Source organism: Sapajus apella, unplaced genomic scaffold, assembly GCF_009761245.1.
Source record: "Sapajus apella isolate SASKATOON/1434 unplaced genomic scaffold, GSC_monkey_1.0 scaffold137, whole genome shotgun sequence".
Taxonomy (NCBI): Eukaryota; Metazoa; Chordata; class Mammalia; order Primates; family Cebidae; genus Sapajus; species Sapajus apella.
This window is the reverse complement of record NW_022437077.1, coordinates 2,971,424-2,991,533: the sequence shown is the minus strand read 5'-3', so window position 1 is coordinate 2,991,533 and position 20,110 is coordinate 2,971,424. Positions and strand designations below refer to the sequence as shown.

The following is a 20,110-nucleotide window of genomic DNA, read 5'->3' as shown; positions in this document are numbered from 1 at the left end:
AAAAAAAAAAAAAAAAAAAAAAAAAAAAAAAAAAAAAAAGGAATGCATGTTTGTGCTCTGGAATACCCAGGTTTTGCTGGTTGGGGTACATCCCTGACTCAGGGAGAAGGCCTCAGAGCTTCTGACCTGAAGGGGCAGAAAACGTTGGGATCTGTTCATTTGCCTCCATGCTCCTAAACACACACCACAGTATAGTTCCCGGCAGCCATATCTACAGTACAAGATCCCCTTTCCTGGTGAGAGATTATGATTTAATTGCTCTGGACATTGCATATTTTTCAAAACAACTCAGGTGATTCTAATGTGCAGGCTGGGCTCGGAGCTATAAATTCTACCCACTGACCTCCCATCAACCAGCACGCTCCGTTCCTTCTGTCAAACCTGCTACCTTGACTGGGCATAGTGACCCATGCCTGCAATCCCAGCACTTTGGGAGGCTAAGGCAGGCAGATCACTTGAGGCCAGGAGTTGGAGACCAGCCTGGCTAACATAGTGAAACTCCGCCTTTACTAAAAATCCAAAAATTAGCCAGGCATAGTGGCGCACACCTGTAATCCCAGGTACGCTGGAGACTGAGGCAGGAGAATTGCTTGACGGGGAGGCAGAGGTGAGCCGAGATGGCACCGCTGCACTCCAGCCTGGATGACACAGTGACACTCTAAAAAAAAATTAAAATTAAAATTAAAAACCCTGCCAACTGGTACCCTTGGCACACAGATGCTCCCAGCTGGCAGACCATGCTCTCAGAAGCCTACATGCTTCTGTACCCAGATGGGAAGTTTTATGTTTAACATTGTTTCCAAAGTTGTTTACTTCAGTTGTGTTCATTACTGAAATGATGGGATTTATTAATATTTCTCATGTAAACCAGTGGAATATCAATGTACCAAAAGATAAAGAGGGCTGCTATCCCTCAGGAAAGCCAAATACTTTTAGATGTCCATGAAGGAGAATCCCTAAAAAATTATCCTCAAATTCAGTATGAATGACATACCCATCTAAGACTGGGAATGAAATTACAGAAACCTAGACATTTTCTACACTCAGGTTGCCAGTGTTTTCAACTTCTCACTCCTCTTTAAAGAAACTGAAAGAAACTAGTTTTTATAGATTACGCATGATGGGTATCCAAGAAAGACAATGAGAAACTCCATTCATTAAAGACTGTCATCAGAAGACTAGTGAATGAAAAGTAAAGATCGGGTGACTATATATTATGCATATGTGTGATTTAAATTTAAAAATATAAGACATATGTATTACTTTCGTGTTTCTCTGCTTTTACTGACTTATTCGATTAACCAATTTATAACTGGTATTGATTACATCAGATAAGAGGGCTTATCTGATTTTATTGTGGTTTTAAACATTAATCTGAATACATTTGCTTTGGCAAACAGATATTTGTCCATTTCAGGAAGACACCAGGAAAACCATGAAGACTATGGCAAAGAAACGAAGCAAATCACCTATGCCAACGGTCTCGGTATGTGCCCTTATGTGAGACTTTCTCATAGGGTGTGAATCCAAGGTCTGGATGCGTTTAGCAAGGAGAAAACTATAGTTTTTGTTCTTTTTCGGGGAAATGATGATTGTGGTCTGAGCCACTGGATACTCTGCCTGGTCTACAGGAATCTTCCTGAATGCAGGTCATTCAGTTGCAGCCAAAAGAGGCCACCGTGTGGGCCTGTGTCCTGCTTATAAACTAGTAACCCATTGAGGCAGGTTCTCTAAAACTGTATTTCTCAAAACTTGTGTTAATGTGTTTTATCCTGGGGGAAATAAAGCACAGTTCTGAAGTCGAGAAAGTTTGAGAAAATCAAAGTGAAATAAATGAAAGGTCTCCTTCCCGAGGGATTTATCAGAACCCTTCGTGTGCTCATGACTACCGTGATCCTCCAAGAGACAGATGTTATTTAATCAGAAAGTCCCTTTGGCAGAGCATCTGCCAGGATTTGTGTCCCATGGAACCCATTTTGGGCAACAGCAGTTCTCCACTCCTTTGCTGATAGGACCTCAGTTTTGTTCCAGTGTCTAGTTATCCATGAGACTTAGAGAAGGGTAAGCCTGTCTCCAGCTCTAGGGGTAAACTCTGATTGCTCTAAGCCAGACTTTCAGATCTTCCTTGCCAATTGCTGGATTGATTATACCTGAGTATGTGACGAAATCTGGCATTGAGATTGAGAGAAAATCAGCTGTGAGGGGAGGCAGAACAGAGGTTTTTGTTCTCATAAAGAGATATATACAGAGAAGCACAGCTTCTTCTTCTGCTGGATGTCAATGCATCTGGAGGTGACCCCAGAGCTATGGCAGCCACCTTGGGACCATGAGGAGAGCTGGCTGAAAACAAAGCTGATATCTGTGGATGGCAGAGCCAAAAGCTGGCAGGAAGCTGGATCCTTGTTGATGCTATTAAGCCTCTAAATTAACCAATCCTGGGGCTCCTCTACCTCTGGATTTTCAATTATGTGAAATAATAAATATCCTCACTGTTTAAGTCTGTGCTGTCCAATATGGTAGCCACTAGCCACCTGTGGTCACTGGACACTAAATTTTTTAAAACTCACACAAAAAGAATGGAAAATATCCCATTAATGATTGTATATTGATTACACACAAAAAGATAATATTGTGGATGAGTTAAATAAAATATATTATTAAAATTAATTTTACCTTTTTAAATATGGCTACTAAAAATTTTTAAATTACATATGTAGTTCATATAATACTTCCATTAGAAAGTGCTGGTTTAAGTCATTTGGAGTTAGGGTTTTCCATGAAAAAAGTATCTTAACAGATATAGGCAACATCATTTTGATTTTACAGCTGGAAAAGCCAAAACTAAGAATTTTAATGACCTGCTCATGATGACACAATGTGGCAGTTGCTGGCAGTCACAGCCAAGCATCCTGACTAGTGCTTTCACCTCTAAGAATATGAGAATATCCCTTAGAAGTTAAAGGTTCCAAAATTCTCACCCAAAGCTCAGCTCTGAAGAAAGCATGACCATTTCAGAAATGCAAGTGCTATGGTTCAGATGTTTCTCTCCTCCAGACTTCATGTTGAAATGTTATCCTCAGCGTTGGAGGTGGGAACTAACGGGAGGTGTTTGGGTCATGGGGGCAGATCCCTCGTGGATAGATTAATGCCCTCCCTTGGGGGTGAGTGAGTTCCTGCTCTATTAATTCCCACAAGAGCTGGTTGTTACAAAGAGCCTGGTACCTCCCCACTCTCACTCTTGCTTCTACTCTTGCTAGGTGATCTCCGCACACACCAGCTCCCCTTCACCTTTTGCCATGAGTGGAAGCAGCCTGAGGGCCTCGTCAGAGGTAGATGCTCCACCTTGAACTTTTCAGCCACCAGAATCATTAGCCAAATAAACCTTTTCCTTTATAAATTACTCGACCTCAGGTATTCTTTTTTAGATGAAGTCTCTGTCACCCAGGCTGGAGTGCAGTGGTGTGATCTTGGTTAACTACAACCTCCACCTCCTGGGTTCAAGCAATTCTCTTGCCTCAGCTTCCCAAGTAGCTGGGGCTACAGGTACCCGCCACCACACCCAGCTAATTTTTTGTATTTTTATTAGAGACAGGGTTTCACTATGTTGGCCAGGCTGGTCTTGAACTCCTGACCTTGTGATCTGCCTCCAAACACAGAATGGACACTGAGAACACTACCCCATCTGGTCAGCGACACCTTCCTGTTTCCAGGAAACTGTCTGAATTTGGAAGATCAGTGTGCCTGTACGCTACGGTTTGAATGTTTGTCCACCCAGAAAAACTCATACTGAAACGTAATCCCCAATGTGGCAGTATTGAGAGGTGGGGCCTTTAGGGGTGATTAATCCACTCATGGATTCATGGTTTAATTGGTTATGGGAGTGGGACTGGTGGCTTTATAAGAGGAAGAAGAGAGATCTGAGCTACTACACTCGGCCCCCTCATCACATGACACCCTATACCACCTTGGGACTCTGCAGAGAGTCATCACTACTAAGAGTGGCCTCTCTTGATATGACTCCTTGACCTTGAACTTCCTAGCCTCCAGAAATACAGGAAATAGGCCGGGTGCAGAGGCTCACGCCTGTAATTCCAGCACTTTGGGAGGCCGAGGCGGGCAGATCATGAGGTCAGGAGTTTGAGACCAGTCTGGCCAACATACTGAAACCCTATCTCTACTAAAAATACAAAATGTTAACCAGGTATGGTGGTGTGTGCCTGTAATCCCAGTTACTCAGGAGGCTGAGGCAGGAGAATCATGTGAACCTGGGAGGCGGAGGTTGCAGTGAGCCAAGATCGCGCCATTGCACTCCAGCCTGGGTGACAGTGTAAGACTCTGTCTCAAAAAGAAAAAAGAAAGAAAAAAAATATAGGAAATACATTTTGTTTCTTATAAACTACACAGTTTCAGGTATTCTGTTGTAAGTAACAGAAAACGGACTAACACACTGGAGAACTGAACAGAGATGGAGAGAAAGGAACGAGGATTAGTTCCTTGTTTTTTCTTTCTAGGAGTCCCTATTGCCTATGAAAGTCCTTACCTGATAGTCCAGCCCCTTCGTGACCTGTTTCCAACTCACTTTCCCAGCCTTATCTTCCCAAATCCTTCATAGCCCAGTTTCAAACTACCTCCTTCAGGAAACCACCTTCCTTCCTCCAAATTCTCAATGCCCAAGACACTGATCACTTTTTACTTCCCAGGGCAGCTCTCCTGTCTTCATCTTGCCTGTTTTGTCTCCCAGCCATCCCTGATCCTTCTCCAAGTCCTCTCACATAATATCAGATGCTGGCACAAGATCTTTGGCCAGCCCATGGAAGTGTCATCAACAAATTTCAGACAGTGTTTAAGACGAAGCATGGCAGATAGAGAGTGGGCATCAGAGAGTCCAGGGGTTAGTGGCTCTTGTCTAAGCATAGCAAGATCAGGCCAGGTGAAGCAGAAATGCTCACTGTGATCAGCACACATGCCCAAGCCACAGACACTGTACGGATGCTCCTGAGTATAAGGGATTCATCCCAGCTTGGCTCTAACCCACCTTGATAAAGACTATGGACCCAGCATCCCAGAGAAAGTAAGGCAGGGCTCAGACATCTTTGGGGGTAGCAAAGAATAATGGAAATTACATAGCCTGTAGAAACAGATAGACCTGACTCTGAGTATCTCCTTAATTTTGCTTAATATATTGTTAGAATGAATAGATAAAAAAGTGTCCTAACAGATACAGGTATCATCATTTCAATGGTATAATTGGAAAAACTGTAACTAAGAATGTAAATGCCTTTCTCATGATGACACGGTGCGGTACTCCTTAATTTTTCTGCTTCTCTCGGTCTCCACCCTATCTGGTCCAAGCCACACCCATTTCCCCCTTGACGGTGACAGCAGTATCCTCCCACGCCCCCACTTCAGGGCACCCTTTGCTGCTGCCACTCATCTCCTTCATAAGATGCAAATCTCGGCAGTTTACTCCCCCTCTTAAAACCCTGCAGTAACTTCCCAGTACCTTGAGGATTGTCTCGGGTCAGGATCCCTAGGGAACAGATTCTGAAGCTGAGATGGTGTGTGGGTGATTTAGTGAGGAGTGCTCTCAGGAAGAGCACGTGTAAGGAAGGAAGCAGGATTTGGCAGTGGAAGAAGTTGAACATCTGCAACAGAATCCTCAACTGATCCCAGGGGGATTGAAGCTGGTAACGCCCCTCAGAGTTGCCCAAAATCAAAGCAAGGAGGCGTGGTCATTACAGTCATTGGAAGTCAAGGAGGGAGCTCCCTTGTTGAACGGAAATGCCCAGCTAGGATCTGACAGCTGCTAACACTCCTGGCAGCTTGGGGAATGTGACCCTGGTCCTAAGGAGTGTCTGAAGGGGTATCCCAGAGTCTATCAGAAGAATGAAGTCCAAGCTCCTCACTGTGACCCACAAAACCCTCATGATCTGGGCTCTGCCAATCTCTCCAGCCTCATCCACCCAACTTTCCCTCTCAGCCTCTGTGTTCCAGCCTTTTCTGGACTAGCATGCTCAGATCCCACCTCCAAGCCTTTGCATTGGCCATCCCTTCTGCCTGCCTGTGTGGCCTCCCCTGTCACCCAGTTTACCCCTGTTCATCCTGCAGTTCTCAGCTCAAACATCACTTCAAGGAAGCTTTCTCTGATTATCAGACCAGACCAGACTCCCCTGTTGTCAGTTCATAAACTCTTCTATTTTTCCTGCAAAATATGTATCACATTTTGTATTTAAGTAACTGTTAGATACCGGTCTCTGCTGTTAGGATACATGCACTTGGGGGCTGGGGCAGGTCTGCCTTGCCCACCACAGCATCTCCAGCACTCAATGCAGAAACTAACACATGGAAGACATGCCCAGACACTGTCAAATGCATTAACGAACACAGGCCTTGGATAAGCTATCTTTGAGTCTGTCTCCTCTCAGTAAAGTGAGCATAGCAAGTTTACTTTGCAGGGTTGCTGTATTACATGGGTTATCTAGCAGAGATCTCAGGCTCTCCACAGAGGATGGCTCCCTTCACTTCATGGAAAAGATTGCAGGGTGACCAGTCATCCCGGTTTGCCTATGTCTGAGGGGTTTCCTGGGATGTGGAACTTTCAGTGCTAACATCAGAGCAGTTTCAGGCAAATGGAGATGGCTGATCACCCTAAATAGGAGTGAGAAGAAAAAAAGAAGGCATTTCTTATTAGCACAATAGCCCGAATACAGTAGCAAACCAGCTCTTTAGGGAAAACCAACCAACGGACCTCAATCTGTAATGTTAGTCAGTTTCCACTGTGTAAATACTCCCACTGTGACTGCAAAGCTCCTGAGCTCTCACCAGCCAGTAGGAGCTGGCTCTAGGAACCCATATGTGTGTATATATGAATATTTTTGGGTTTTTTTGTTTGTTTGTTTCAAGACAGTCTCGCTCTGTAATCCAAGCTAGAGTGCAGTGGCACAATCACAGCTCACTGCAGCCTCAACCTCCTGGGCTAAAGTGATCCTCCCACATCAGCCTCCCAAGTCACTGGGACCACAGGTGCCTGCCACCACGCCTGGCTAATTATATTTTTGTAGAGATGTGGTCTCAGTATGTTGCCCAGACTGCTCTTAAACTCCTGGACTCAAGCAACCCTCTTGCCTCAGTCTCCCAAAGTGCTGCCATTAAAGGCATGAGTCACCAAACGGGGCTCAATAACCCATATTTAATACGGGCTGTTAGATTTCTATTGCAAATGTTCAACACAGCCATAGACAACCTCAACTCTGGTGTAAGTGAGAATGTTTTAATCCTGAGAAGGTCACAGCTGGAGTGGAGCTTGGAGATTAAATCCACTTTTATAAAAATTGTGACAGTGAAAAAAATCTGACATAAAAATATTATAACAGTAAACAAATCTGATATAACTGACTCCATCTTACTTCTCACCTCACAAGCTGTCTTCACTCATTCCTGGATATAGACCAAACTAACCATAAAAATAATTGAGTTAATAGTTTAAGACAAACACAGTTAACAGTCCTTTTCCGAAACTAACCCCCTCTTTACTCAGAGACCAAACTGCCTTTATAAAATCATGACTCTGGAGAAATACAGCCAGGGGTTACAAGGCTTGTAACCTCCCCAATGACTCCTAGAGATAACATCACTACTGTCAAAACCTAAAATTGGTCTTTAAAATATTTTTTGAACTCCCAGACCTGTGACTCATAACAAAAAACTAATTCAACCAGTTCCATAACTCCCACCCCAAAACTGCCTCAATACAGAAAAAAAAAAAAACCCAGCTTCGACTTCCTATCATTTCATCCCCAACCCAACCAATCAGCATTTGCCTCTCCCTAGTCCCCGGCCCACCAAACTATCCTTAAGAAACGCTGGCTTCTAAACTTTCAGAGACAAATTTAAATAATAAACTCTCATCTCCCACTTGACTAGCCCTACATTTATTAAATTCTTTCTCTACTACAATACCAGTGTCCCAATATGTTCATTTTATCCGTACAACAAACACACAAAGATTTCATCAGACATGACAAGATCTTCTAGTCCAAGTCCGTAAGTAATCCATCACATACACCACGTATTCCCTATCTGTGTCCACAACTGGCATTGCACATGGGTCATGAGGCTGAGTAGCACTATGGCCTGGAGTCTCCCCTCACCACTTCCCAGGTAGCCGTGGCCAATTAGTCAATGCTGTGCGTGAGAAAATCTGCTTACCTTTATGGGTAAGTGTAGTCTTGTTCCTTCATTACACAGGGGAGGAGGCTTAGGCTCAGAGAGGTAGAGGGACCTGCCCAAGGCCACACAGCCTGGGAGTAGCTCAGCTGAGACTGAGGAACAGGTTCCTCGCCTCAATTGCTCTTTCAACCCTGCCTTGCATTGAAAAGTTGAGTACCCAGAATGGGGAGAAACAAAGGGAGACCATCCAGGATTCTGAGCCTAGATTCTGGAAAACTGTGTTCAGACACCCCGACCCCCAACCCTTTTGCATCCTGAGGGCTTCTTGTTATGTCTACATGTAAATACTGTTTGTATGGTGGAAGCACTTGCAAAAGTTGGGCCAGGTGCAGTGGCTCATGCATGTAATCCCAGCACTTTGGGAAGCCGAGGCAGGCAGATCACTTGAAGTCAGTTCACGGCCAGCCTGGCCAACATGATGAAGTCCTGTCTCTACTAAAAATACAAAACTTTGCCAGGTGTGGTGGTGCTTGTGCCTGTAATCCCAGTTACTTGGAGGCTGAGGCAAGAGAATCGCTTGAACCCAGGAGGTGGAGGTTGCAGTGAGCCGAGATCATGCCACTGCACTCCAGTCTGGGCAACAGAGTGAGAGGCTCAAAAAAAAAAAATTAATTAATTAACTAAAAATTAAAAAATAAAATAAAAATTGCAAAAGTTGGGCCAGGTGAGGTGGATCATGACTGTAATCCCAGCACTTTGGGAAGCTGAGGTGTGGGAATCTCTTGAGCTCAGGAGTTCAAGACCAGCCTGGTCAACATGATGAGTCCCCTATCTCTACTGAAAATACAAAAAAGCGGCTGGTGCGGTCGTGCATGTCTGTGGTCCCAGCTACTCAGGAGGCTGAGGTGGGAGGATTGCTTGAGCCCCGTGCGGGATGGAGGTTGCAGTGGGCCAAGATGCCTCCTGCACTCCAGCGTGGATGACAGAGTGAGACCCTGTCTCAAATTAAAAAAAAAAGAAAAATGTATATTGCAAAAGTCATATGCTCACTGCAAAAAAATCCAAACAACAGAAGACTATATAAAAGAAAAGACCTCTAGCTGATCTCCCCAGGGTAACTCCTGTTAATGATTTAGATCCTTCCAGGCCTTCTTCTGCCAAACTGCAACCATATACTTATCACAAATAGACTAAAAGCTTAGCTGTTCACCAGTCTACCACTGCCCTACTCTGAGAACACTACCTAGCACCTAGCAGGCACTCAATAAATATTTGCCAAATGGCTGTTGTTCACTTACAATGCCTTAGATTTCTTTCTGTATGAATACAGGTGGGTCCACCCCTGTCTTTTTAAAGGCCTTTATTACTTCATCGCATGGCCTCATAAATTAATTTAACAGACCCTTCAGTGAGCACTTAGATGGTGTTACATTCTTCTCATAACAAGTCCAAGGCCTTGCTCCCTGGCTCGCCTACAAGGCTGGCACCAAAGTCCCTTCCCATGGCTTCCAAATGCTGCTGTCCATCAAATCTCCACAGTCTCTGGTTTCCTGGGATCACTGATAGACAACCCAAAGCGGAGGAGCTTTGGGACCAGCTCCCGGGAGCAGGGTCAGGTTGCAGCGGGTGGATGGCAAGTCCCTGAGCCTGCAAGCCTCCACCACCCATATATCCAGAGGCTGCTGCCCCGGATGATGCCCCGTAGCTCACACCAGAAGCAGAGGATTAACCAGGAGGCATCGCCTGGGTGCTGACAGCACAGGAGCCTGTGGCCTGGGGAACAGCCCCGTTTCCAGGTCTTGGGTCAGCTCAGCAGCCCTTCGGGCCTTGGGGACCAGAAATGATTGTGTATGCAGGAGGCAAGAAAGCTCAAGGGAAGAGACTATAAAGGAAGCCCCACCTACCTGTGCACAGGCTTGCCCACAACCCCAATGCCCACAGACACTTCCAACAGGCATCTCTCCCCCATGGTGCCCAGCACTGAATTCCTGACCTTCCCTCCTCAAATCCTCATCCCATCTCAGTTCATGGCGGCACCATCCCTCCATGGCTCAGGCCAAAGCCTTGGGACCATCCATGACTTCTCTTTCTCTCACTCCTATCCAGTCTATAAGCTCTTACTTCAAAATGCATCATCTCACCACCTCTGCTGCTGCAAGGTGGTGGTGCCAGCCACCATCATCTCATGATCTCACCAATAAAAACTGTAATAAACTCACTAGTTGGTCTCATTGCCACCTCCCCCTCACTCAATACCTGCCTTCCCAAAACAGCCTCTTCTCAATACCATAGCTAAAAGAATCTCATCCAAGGGGTCAGATCCTGTCTCTTTCTTTTTTTCTTCTGGAGACAGGGTCTCACCATGTTGCCCAGGCTGGTCTTGAACTCCTGTGCTCAAGCAACCCTCCTGTCTCAGCCTCTTAAAGTGCTGGCCTTCTCTGTACATCCCGTCAAGGGTATATACTGTAGGTTTGTCTGTCACTGATGTTGTTAAATTAGATCACTGTGTTAAAAGGTACCCATAGGCCAGGCACAGTGGCTCACGCCTGTGATCCCAGCAATTTGGGAAGCTGAGGCAGGCGGACGGCTTGGGCTCAGGAGTTCAAGACCAGCCAGGGCAACATGGAAAAACCCCATTTTGACAAAAAAATTAGCCAGGCAGGGCGGCATGCGTCTGTAGTTCTAGGCACTAGCAGGCTGGGGTGGGAGGATCACTTGAGTCCAAGAGGTTGAGGCTGTGGTGAGCCGTGATTGTACCATTGCACTCCAGGCTGGGCGACAGAGAAAGGCCCTGTCAAAAAATAAATAAAAAATAATAAAAAATAAAAAAAGTACCCATAAAGGATTCTAACTTAATTAAAAATAGAAATAATAAAAGCATGGTGCATACCATAGAGTGTTCCCTGGAGGCTTCGTGCAGCTGTCGGCCTCCATGTGTGACCCCAACTCTACCCCATCCACAGCAATGGCCAGCCAGCGTTGGCAGGAAGACCTCCAGGCACAAGGTGCTCATTCCTGGCCCAGAGCAGGGGTCACTCTGGAGTTCCTAGCACACCTGGGCTGCTCTGTGGATTCTGCCAGCACAGATCTGTGCCAGGCAACCCTCATCAGGGAGTGAAAGTTACGCAGGAGCGAGGAGTGCCAGCCCTATCTACTCCCCTATTCTGTGGCTTCAGCTCGGGAAGAGACAGGTGAGGACAAGCATAACCCTCCATGGCAGGAAGTCAATGGCAGGAAGCGACCATGTCCCCCTCGCCCCACACTCCACCCTCAACCAGGGCCCTCAGAAAATAAGACTCGACATTCTTCACAAGGGTGTGGAGGACAAGGCCTGCTCCAGGGAACAGCTGCTGGGCACTGAATTAGTAAGCCCTGGAAATAAGCAAGCTCAATGAATCCCAAAGGCCTGGCCTTGGACAGGGGCACGTCTGCAGAGATTTGGGAGATTTGGCCAATCGGACACATGAATCACTGAAAACAAGGCCGTGGAGAGGAAAGACGAATAATGTCCGCTTTCCTGTCCTGCTAAGGGTCTGCTGTGCTCTCCCTGGGGTCTCTGTAGAATGCCCAGAAGCTGCCAAGACAGCAACTCAGCTGACTGTCACGCTGATACCTGGCTGTGAACTGGGACGTGAGATTTCCAAGATGAGGTTAAATTATGCTGATTCTACATTGGAAACGGAATCGTGTCTGGCATGGATTCCGCCTACACTGGCAGGTATCAAGGCAGAACTAAGCGAATCAGAGTCTTGTCTTATTCACTGTTGCAAAGTTTTTTGTCCTCAAATATCCTCCCAAAGACAGGGACAGCTATGGTTCGGGCCATCCTGAATTAATTCACCCTTTGGAATGTGAAGGAAATACAGAAATACATATTCTGGCATTTCCTGTGTGCCAGGCATTGTGCTGAGTGCTTCACATGCATTATCTTGTTTGCTTGTCTCGACCATATTCTAAGGGAGATTTTAACACATCCCTAAAAGAAAAATGGAAATGGAAGCTCAGGGAGGTTACCTGGTGTGCCCAGGTTCACCTGGTTAAGAACTGGCACAACTGGGATTTGAACCCAGATCTGGCTACTCTAAGTCTCAGATGCTTAAATATCACATGTCTTCCTTTACAATATCAGATTCCCTTAGGGCCTCTACACTTGATTTTTAATAACAAATTATTTCAAATTAAAAGATATTCCTTATAATGCAAAAAACACAAACAAAAAGATCCACTAGAACTAAGAAATTAACCGAGCGAGGTAAAGGAATTCAAAGTCAATATACAACAGTAGTTGTATTTCTATAAACTAGCAGTCAACAATTGAGAAAATAAAATGTTAAATGCCATTTACAACGTCACAAAAACTAAAATACGCTGGGATAAAATTAATAAAAGATGCCTAAGACACTGAAATCTCTAAAACATTGCTGCAGGAAATTAAAGAAAACAGAAACAAATAGAGATATATACCACGTTCACGGGTTGGAAGACTCACTGCTAATAAGATGTCCATTCTCTCAAACTGATCTATGTAGACTTCATACAATCTTCACCAAAATCCTAGCAGGCCTTTTTCAGAAATCAAGAAGCTGGTTTTTTTGTTTTGTTTTTTTTTTGTTTGTTTTTGAGGCAGGGTCTCACTCTGTTGCCCAGGTTGAAGAAGCTGATTTTAAAACGGAAATGACTCAGAATAATCCGGTGTTGAACAAGAAGAGCAAAGTTGAAGAATTTACTCTGATTTTATGGCAATGTAAAGGTACAGTAACCAAGGCAGCATGACATTGGCATAAAGATAGAGAAACTGACCGATAGAAAAGATATTCTATTATGAAAACAAATAAATAAATATGGAAGTTAAGTTCTTTCACGCTTATCTCTGCAAGGAACATGGATCACAGGTCCAGAGAATGTGACACCAGGTACTTACTGCTCAGTCCTCCACCTGGCAAAATCACATAGCCCCCGTGTTCAGAGTCAATTGGACTAAAATTAGCTTAAGTCATAAGCTTTGAGCAGAAGAAAGAAAACTGGATCCAGAAAGCAGAAGCTTGGGTTTTTGACCCAACTGTCATAATACATAAAGTCTCAACTTTTCAGCATGTAACAATAATAATAAAAGCACTAACACATGCCAAACCCTGCTCTAAGAGCTTTACGTGGATCAGGGCCTCATTTAATTCTCTCAACAAAATAGAATAAAAGAGAAAATAGCAAGCATTGTACCTAGGAAGGAAAATCTTTTTTGCGTTGGCTTGTTTCAGTTTTACATTTTTAAAGATGTGTATAGGTACACAATTACAGTGTAAAGTACATATTTTTTTTGCATTCACTTCCCAGAGAAGGAATAAAATACATATCTTATAGTGGGGTTGCAATTATGACAGTTTAAAAGCCAGTAGGATAGTAGATGAGAGGGTTATGAGGAAGCCCAAGTAATACAATGCCCATAAGACCCTTAGCCAGAGCCTGGTGCATAGTAAAGGCACATTAACTAGTAGCCAGGCAAGTTATTACCATGGTCGAGACCAGCTTTGTGGATGCTGGAACTATGTAGTCTTGCAGGACACAGCACTCAGAAGAGCCCTGCACCTGGGTTAACGCTCTGTTGTCCCCATCTTAAAATTCTTAATAATTTAAAGGAAAAGATCTACATTTTCATTTTGCACTGGGTCTCATAAATTATGTAGCATGTCCCATTTTGTATCAGGGTTTACATGTATTAAAATATTTATAATACAAAATATTTAATGATCAGTTATTATCAAATTGCATCTCTGCTTCTTATTAGCTAGATGACCTTGAGTGAGGTACTTGCATGCTCTCCATCTCAGTTTCCTCATCTGTAAAACAGGAGTCGTAACTACTTCTGCATGAGGTTGTTGTGTGAAGCTTTAAATAACACCACAGGCCAGGCACGGTGGCTCACCCCTGTAATCTCAGCATTTTGGAAGGCCAAAGCAGGCAGAACACCTGAGGTCAGGAGTTCGAGACTAGCCTGGCCAAAATGGTGAAACCCCGTTTCTATTAAAAATACAAAAATATGCGGCCGGGCGCGGTGGCTCACGCTTGTAATCCCAGCACTTTGGGAGGCCGAGGCGGGTGGATCACGAGGTCAAGAGATCGAGACCATCCTGGTCAACATGGTGAAACCCCGTCTCTACTAAAAATACAAAAAATCAGCTGGGCATGGTGGCACGTGCCTGTAATCCCAGCTACTCAGGAGGCTGAGGCAGGAGAATTGCCTGAACCCAGGAGGCGGAGGTTGCGGTGAGCCGAGATCGCGCCATTGCACTCCAGCCTGGGTAACAAGAGCGAAACTCCGTCTCCAAAAAAAAAAAAAAAAAAAAAAAAAAATAAAAAAATATTAGCCGGGCATGGTGACACGTGCTTGTAGTCCCAGCTACTCAGGAGGCTGAGGTAGGAGAATCGCTTGAACCTGGGAGGCGGAGGTGGCAGTGAGCCAAGATCGGGCCACTGCACTCCAGCCTAGGCAATAAGAGTGAAACTCCATCTCAAAAAATAAATAAATAAATAATACAACATAACTCAAGTGCTAGGAATGATGCCTGGGACTTAGCACCCCAAAAATGTCAACTATAATTATTATTTCCTGCTTTTTTTTTTTTTTTTTGACACGGTGTCTCATTCTGTTGCGCAGCCTGGAGTGCAGTAATGTGATCATGCCTCTCTGCAGCCTCGACCTCCTGGGCTTAAGCGATCGTCCCATCTCAGCCTCTCAAGTAGTTGAGACTACAGGCATGTGCCACAACATCCAGCTAATTTTTGTATTTTTCTTTTTTGTAGAGATGGGGTTTCACCATGTTGCCCAGGCTGGTCTAGAACTCCTGGGCTCAAGCAATCCGACCACCTCAGCCTTACGGTTATTATTTTTATTAGCTTTATGGAAAAAAAGTCAACTTCGGGCTTGGTTCTTCCAGTGCACATTTTGGGGAAGGGATTATTAAAGTCATCAGTGGTTCTGGAACTTATCTGAGCAAGAGATGACTTGGAGAATCTGAGACTATGTGAGAAAACGCCTCCCAGAAAAACACAGTCTTGCACATATGAGCACATCATGCCTGAAGTTTCAGGGCATTTATGGGTCTCTCAGGCCAAAGCAGGGGCCCCAGGACCAAGAACCTCAGAAAACAGCAAGCACCATGGAATCTAGGAGGCCTGGAGTCCATGAGTGTCTCAGTGGGAACAGCCAGCCAGCCACGCAACAAGCGCATTACTCTTTCAGGGCTGGGGTGTGTGCGTGTGCTTTAAGTCAGCAGCTGTTTTTAGCTTTGCTATATATGGCCAGGGGAGGAATGAGGGCTATGGGAGGGGGAGGGGTGCCAAGCAGCTTACAACAGGGTTTGGGAGGCCAGAGCTCCTGCACCAGCCCCACCTTCCCCTTCCAAGGCGAGAGCTGAAGAGCTTATCCTCAGACCAGAGAAAAAGCCTAGAACACAAGGAGGGGTCTGCGGAGGTGGGAATATCAGGGGCTTCCAAGATGCCAAGTCAAGTCACCTTAGTGACCACGACTTGCAGTTAGAAATACATTTTACATCGCAAAGCACACATAAATGCAGACACTTTTAAATACACACACACTCTCACACATTGTGGTGTATGTGTATATATATATATACATATATATCCCCAGCTGAACAAATATTTCCAAAAATAATACTTTATTTTATTCTGTGAACTACTCTGATACTTCTATTCTATTCTTTCCTCCTGATCCATTGAACTGATTTCACCATCCACTAATGAGCTGACATCTCCAGTTTGGAAAACTGCTGTTTCCTTGGTAGCATTTGACTGCAAGAAAAGGGGAGCAGTGAAGAAGAATTCTGAACTTTTGAGGATAAGTTGCAAGTTTCAGCTTTGTCTCCTAGCTGGATGGGAAGTTTTGGACCTCCGAGCTATTGCATGCTGTCCTCTGGTCCTGGAGTCTTCCTCCGTCCTTGTCACCTGGCTCACTCCTGCACGTACCTCAGGGCTCAGCTTGCAAATGACTTCAGAAAGCCTCCCTGAATGCCTGCGTCTGCGCGGCTGCCCGCTCTGGTTCTGTTACTCCCCTGACTGTCCCTACCTGGCACCCGACACAGTACTGCAGGACAATTTCCTGTTAGATTTGCTGTGGAGGCAGGGAGCGTTTCTCTTCTGCTTATTTCTATACCACTGGTGTAGCTTCACCATAGTCACTAAATAAATATCTATTGGATGGATTAATAATAGGTAATAGTGGCCAGGTGCAATGGTGCATGCCTTTAATCCCAGCACTTTGGGAGGCTGAGGTGGGCAGATCACAAGATCAAGAGATCAAGACCATCCTGGCCAACATGGTGAAACGCTGTCTCTACTAAAATACAAAAATTAGCCTGGTGTGATAGCACGCGCCTATAGTCCCAGCTACATGGGACACTGAGGCAAAAGAATCATTTGAACGTGGGAGGTGGAGGGTGCAATGAGCCGAGATTGCACCACTGCACTCTAACCTGGTGACAGAGTGAGACTTTGTCTCGAAAAAAAAAAAAAAAAAAAAAAAAAAAAATATATATATATATATATATATAGGTAATAGTAATAATAGCAACAACCATTTACTGAGTACTCATTTATCCCATGAGAAGACTTTTGAGAGACCGGGATAGGTCAATTTTATAGATAAGGGACTTAGTGAGTTTAAACAACGTGGCAGGGCCAGGGGAACGACCCAGGGCTGTCTGACTCCCAGACGTTCCTAATCATAGGATCTTATTTGTCCACATTCCCCGCTGCAGCGATACCCAGGTTGGGGGAAAGGGTGAGGGCAGATCCTTAACAAATCCTCTGGGGACTGATGACAGGTTGATTAAAGAGATTTTCCGAAGTGGTGGCCACATCTAATTTTGGAGAGTTACACCTCGTGTGTGGCTTGGGAAAGAGAACCTGTGAGGTTGCCAGGGCCCCTGGATGTGGGGTCGTCTCATTTGGGAGAAGTCCCAGCCTCTGACAAACCAAGACAGCAGGACTTCTGGTCACCTGGCCTGAAGAGCACTTGGGCACAAGTGGGATAAACCCAGGGCCCTCAGAGCCTGTGTGATCCGGCCCAGCCCCACGACTGTTGCAATCCTCACTCACTCTGGCATTCTTGCTGTTCCTGAAACATGCCAAGCCCAGCCCTGCCTCAGGGCCTTTGCAACGGGATTCCCTCTGCCTGAGGGGACCTACTTCCTCTCTAGGCTTCTGAGACCACTCCATCCAAGAACACCATCCTCTTCCACCTCTGTCAGTTTTTTCCATAACATTTGTAACTTCTAGAGATTACATGTATGTTTGTTTTCTGGTTTATGTCCATCTTCTCCACTGGACAGGGAGCTCCTTGAGGACCTTGTCTTGGTCACTGCCCCAGCCCTAGAACTTGTTGTGAAGCAGTGCCTGGAATAGACCAGGTGCTTAGTAATATTGGTTGCATGAATGAATGAATGAATGAATAGGCTTTCTCCTTTTAGACATATTGGGAGATGAACCTGTGGTTTCCTATGCTCACTTTGACCCAGAAATTTGTGTCCTGTGACTCACATCCAGACCCCCAACACACACACACACAGACACACAGAGACATGCACATAGAGACACACATGCACACAGGCACACATACACACACCTTGGTTTGAAGAGAAGGGGGACCGGAAGGAACATTCTACGCATGCCTACAGTGCACCACTGTGCATAGGTAACTGACGCCGTGTAAGTACGCAAGGATTATCTCCATTTTATAGCCAGAGAAACTGAGGCTTGCTCTCTGCTCTGTCCCCAATGCATAGCGCTGTGCCTGCATGAAACATCTGGCGAATCAAATTGTACTAGATTCAAGAGGCTCAGAAAACGCCCAAGGTCACCCAGCTAGCAAGTGGCGGAGCCAGAATCTGTGCTCAGGGCTGTTCAATTCCCAACCTGCTGGGTAGCAGCCAAAGGCACCTGCAGAAACTCCAGGGACCTCGTTACCATCCAGACATGGTCTCAAGGGCAGGCCCTCACCCAAACACCCACCAGCTGGCAGCCCAGATGCAAATCTGTCCTGCACCTGAGGCTGCTGTCAACGTGCCCAAGGGCCTCAGCTTCAGCAAACCTTGCTCCCTGGGCTGGCTGAGGCCTTTTCCTGCTCCAGCTGTTCTGGTCCCAGTCCCGCTCCCACACTTCCTATCCCCTGTCAAAAAGAGGAGACACTAGTGATGAATACGATATTCTGCGAATGCCTTCTGATGTCAAATGTCACTTGTAAAAATTAGCCAGTTTTGAGTTATCTGTGTGGGTTCCTCTTTCCAATGCAGCTCATTAGGAAGACTCTGTAGAATTACCCTGCGTCAGAAAGAGTTTGAATGACCATTCAAAGCCGCAGCCAGCAGACTTTCACTGTAAAGAGTCAGGTAGGGCTGGGCATGATGGCTCACACCTGTAATCCCAGCACTTTGGGTGGCCAAGGCAGGTGGATCACTTGAGGTCAGGAGTTCAAGATCAGCCTGGCCAACATGGCAAAATCCCATCTCTACCAAATTTTTTTTTTTTTAATTAGCTGGGTGTAGCGGCAGGTACCTGTAGTACCAGCTACTTGGGAGGCTGAGATGGGAGAATCACTTGAACCTGGGACGCAGAGGCTGCAGTGAGCCAAGATTGTGCCACTGCACTCCAGCCTGGGCTACAGAGTGAGACCCTGTCTCAAAAAAAAAAAAAAAAAAAAAAAAAAAAAAGCCAGATAGTAAATGCTTTAGGTTTTGCAGGACAAGAAGCAAAATTGAGGATGATATATGGGGGCTTTCAAATAATTAAATAATTTCACGTGTCAAAAAAATACTGTTGTTTTATTTTTCTTCCAAACATTTAAAAATGTAACATCACTCTCAGCTTATAAGCTGTGCAGAACTTACGGCGGGCCAGTTTGCCCCATGACCCATGGTTTGCTAGGCCCTAATTTAAATCAATACTTTTTAAACTCTAATATGTATAAAAGTTGCCTGATACACCTGTGAAAGCAGTGTTTGGGCTCACACTCAGAGATTCTGATGAGCAGGTCTGGGTGGGCCACTGAACTTGCATTTCTAACTGATGGATTGATGGTGCTGATGCTTCCTGTCCACTGACCACATTTTGAGCAGTACTGATATTCTAAAGTGCCCATTTCATAGATGAGGAAACCGTGGCCCAGCTAAGTGATACGTCCAGTTTTACATCCCTTGGACTAGGTAATGACGTCTGCTCTGCCACTCCACAGGCCTGTTCTGCCACAGAAAACTCCTCTCCATTTCTTCAGCCACTACTACTCTCGTGCTTCTGAGCTATGTCCTCTCTCCTCTCTGCCCCACGCCCACCCTCACAAGTGTAACTTTCCTATAGAGATCAAGCTCCGGCGTCAGCTCCACTAAGGTATTTCCTGACCTCCTCAAATCGAAATGCTCCTTTCTGCCCCAGCATTCTATACGTACTTGTGTCTAATATGTATAACTGTTTGTCTGCATGCCTTTGTTTTTTGGTTTTTCAAAAAAACAAATGATGAATGTTTAGGTGGAAAGATGAACGAGTAGGTGGGTAGATGGATGGATGGGCAGGTAGGTGGGTGGGTGGGTGGATGGATGGATGGATGGACAGTGGGTGGATTGGTGTGCGGATAGATGATGAATGGATAGATGGATGGGTGGATGGTAGATGGGTTGGTGGATGAATGAATACTCCTCATGATCTATTGCTTGAAAATAATTTTCATGGCAAGGTTGAGACTGGACCCCAATTCTGCTAGAGTCTATTCCATGGCTATCTATGATGGGACAGGCTGAATATGTAAACGGCAGTAGTTACATTTTATTGAGTGTTGGGCCGGGCGCAGTGGCTGACACCTATAATCCCAGCACTTTGGGAGGCCGAGATGGGTGGATCACGAGGTCAAGAGATCAAGACCATCCTGGTCAACATGGTG

General features: G+C 45.3%; 1 protein-coding gene and 1 long non-coding RNA gene across 2 annotated transcripts in view; both read right to left on the bottom strand.

The window, feature by feature from the left end:
* JPH2 (junctophilin 2) overlaps positions 1–20,110 on the bottom strand; it is an 80,405-nt gene that overhangs the window by 57,708 nt on the left and 2,587 nt on the right. The gene's annotated exons all lie outside the window — the stretch shown is intronic.
* Positions 644–18,616, bottom strand: LOC116540268. Its single transcript, XR_004264366.1, has 3 exons — positions 18,596–18,616; positions 17,182–17,186; positions 644–1,374 (listed from the first exon to the last, which is right to left on the bottom strand). It is a non-coding gene; the product is annotated as an uncharacterized LOC116540268 (long non-coding RNA).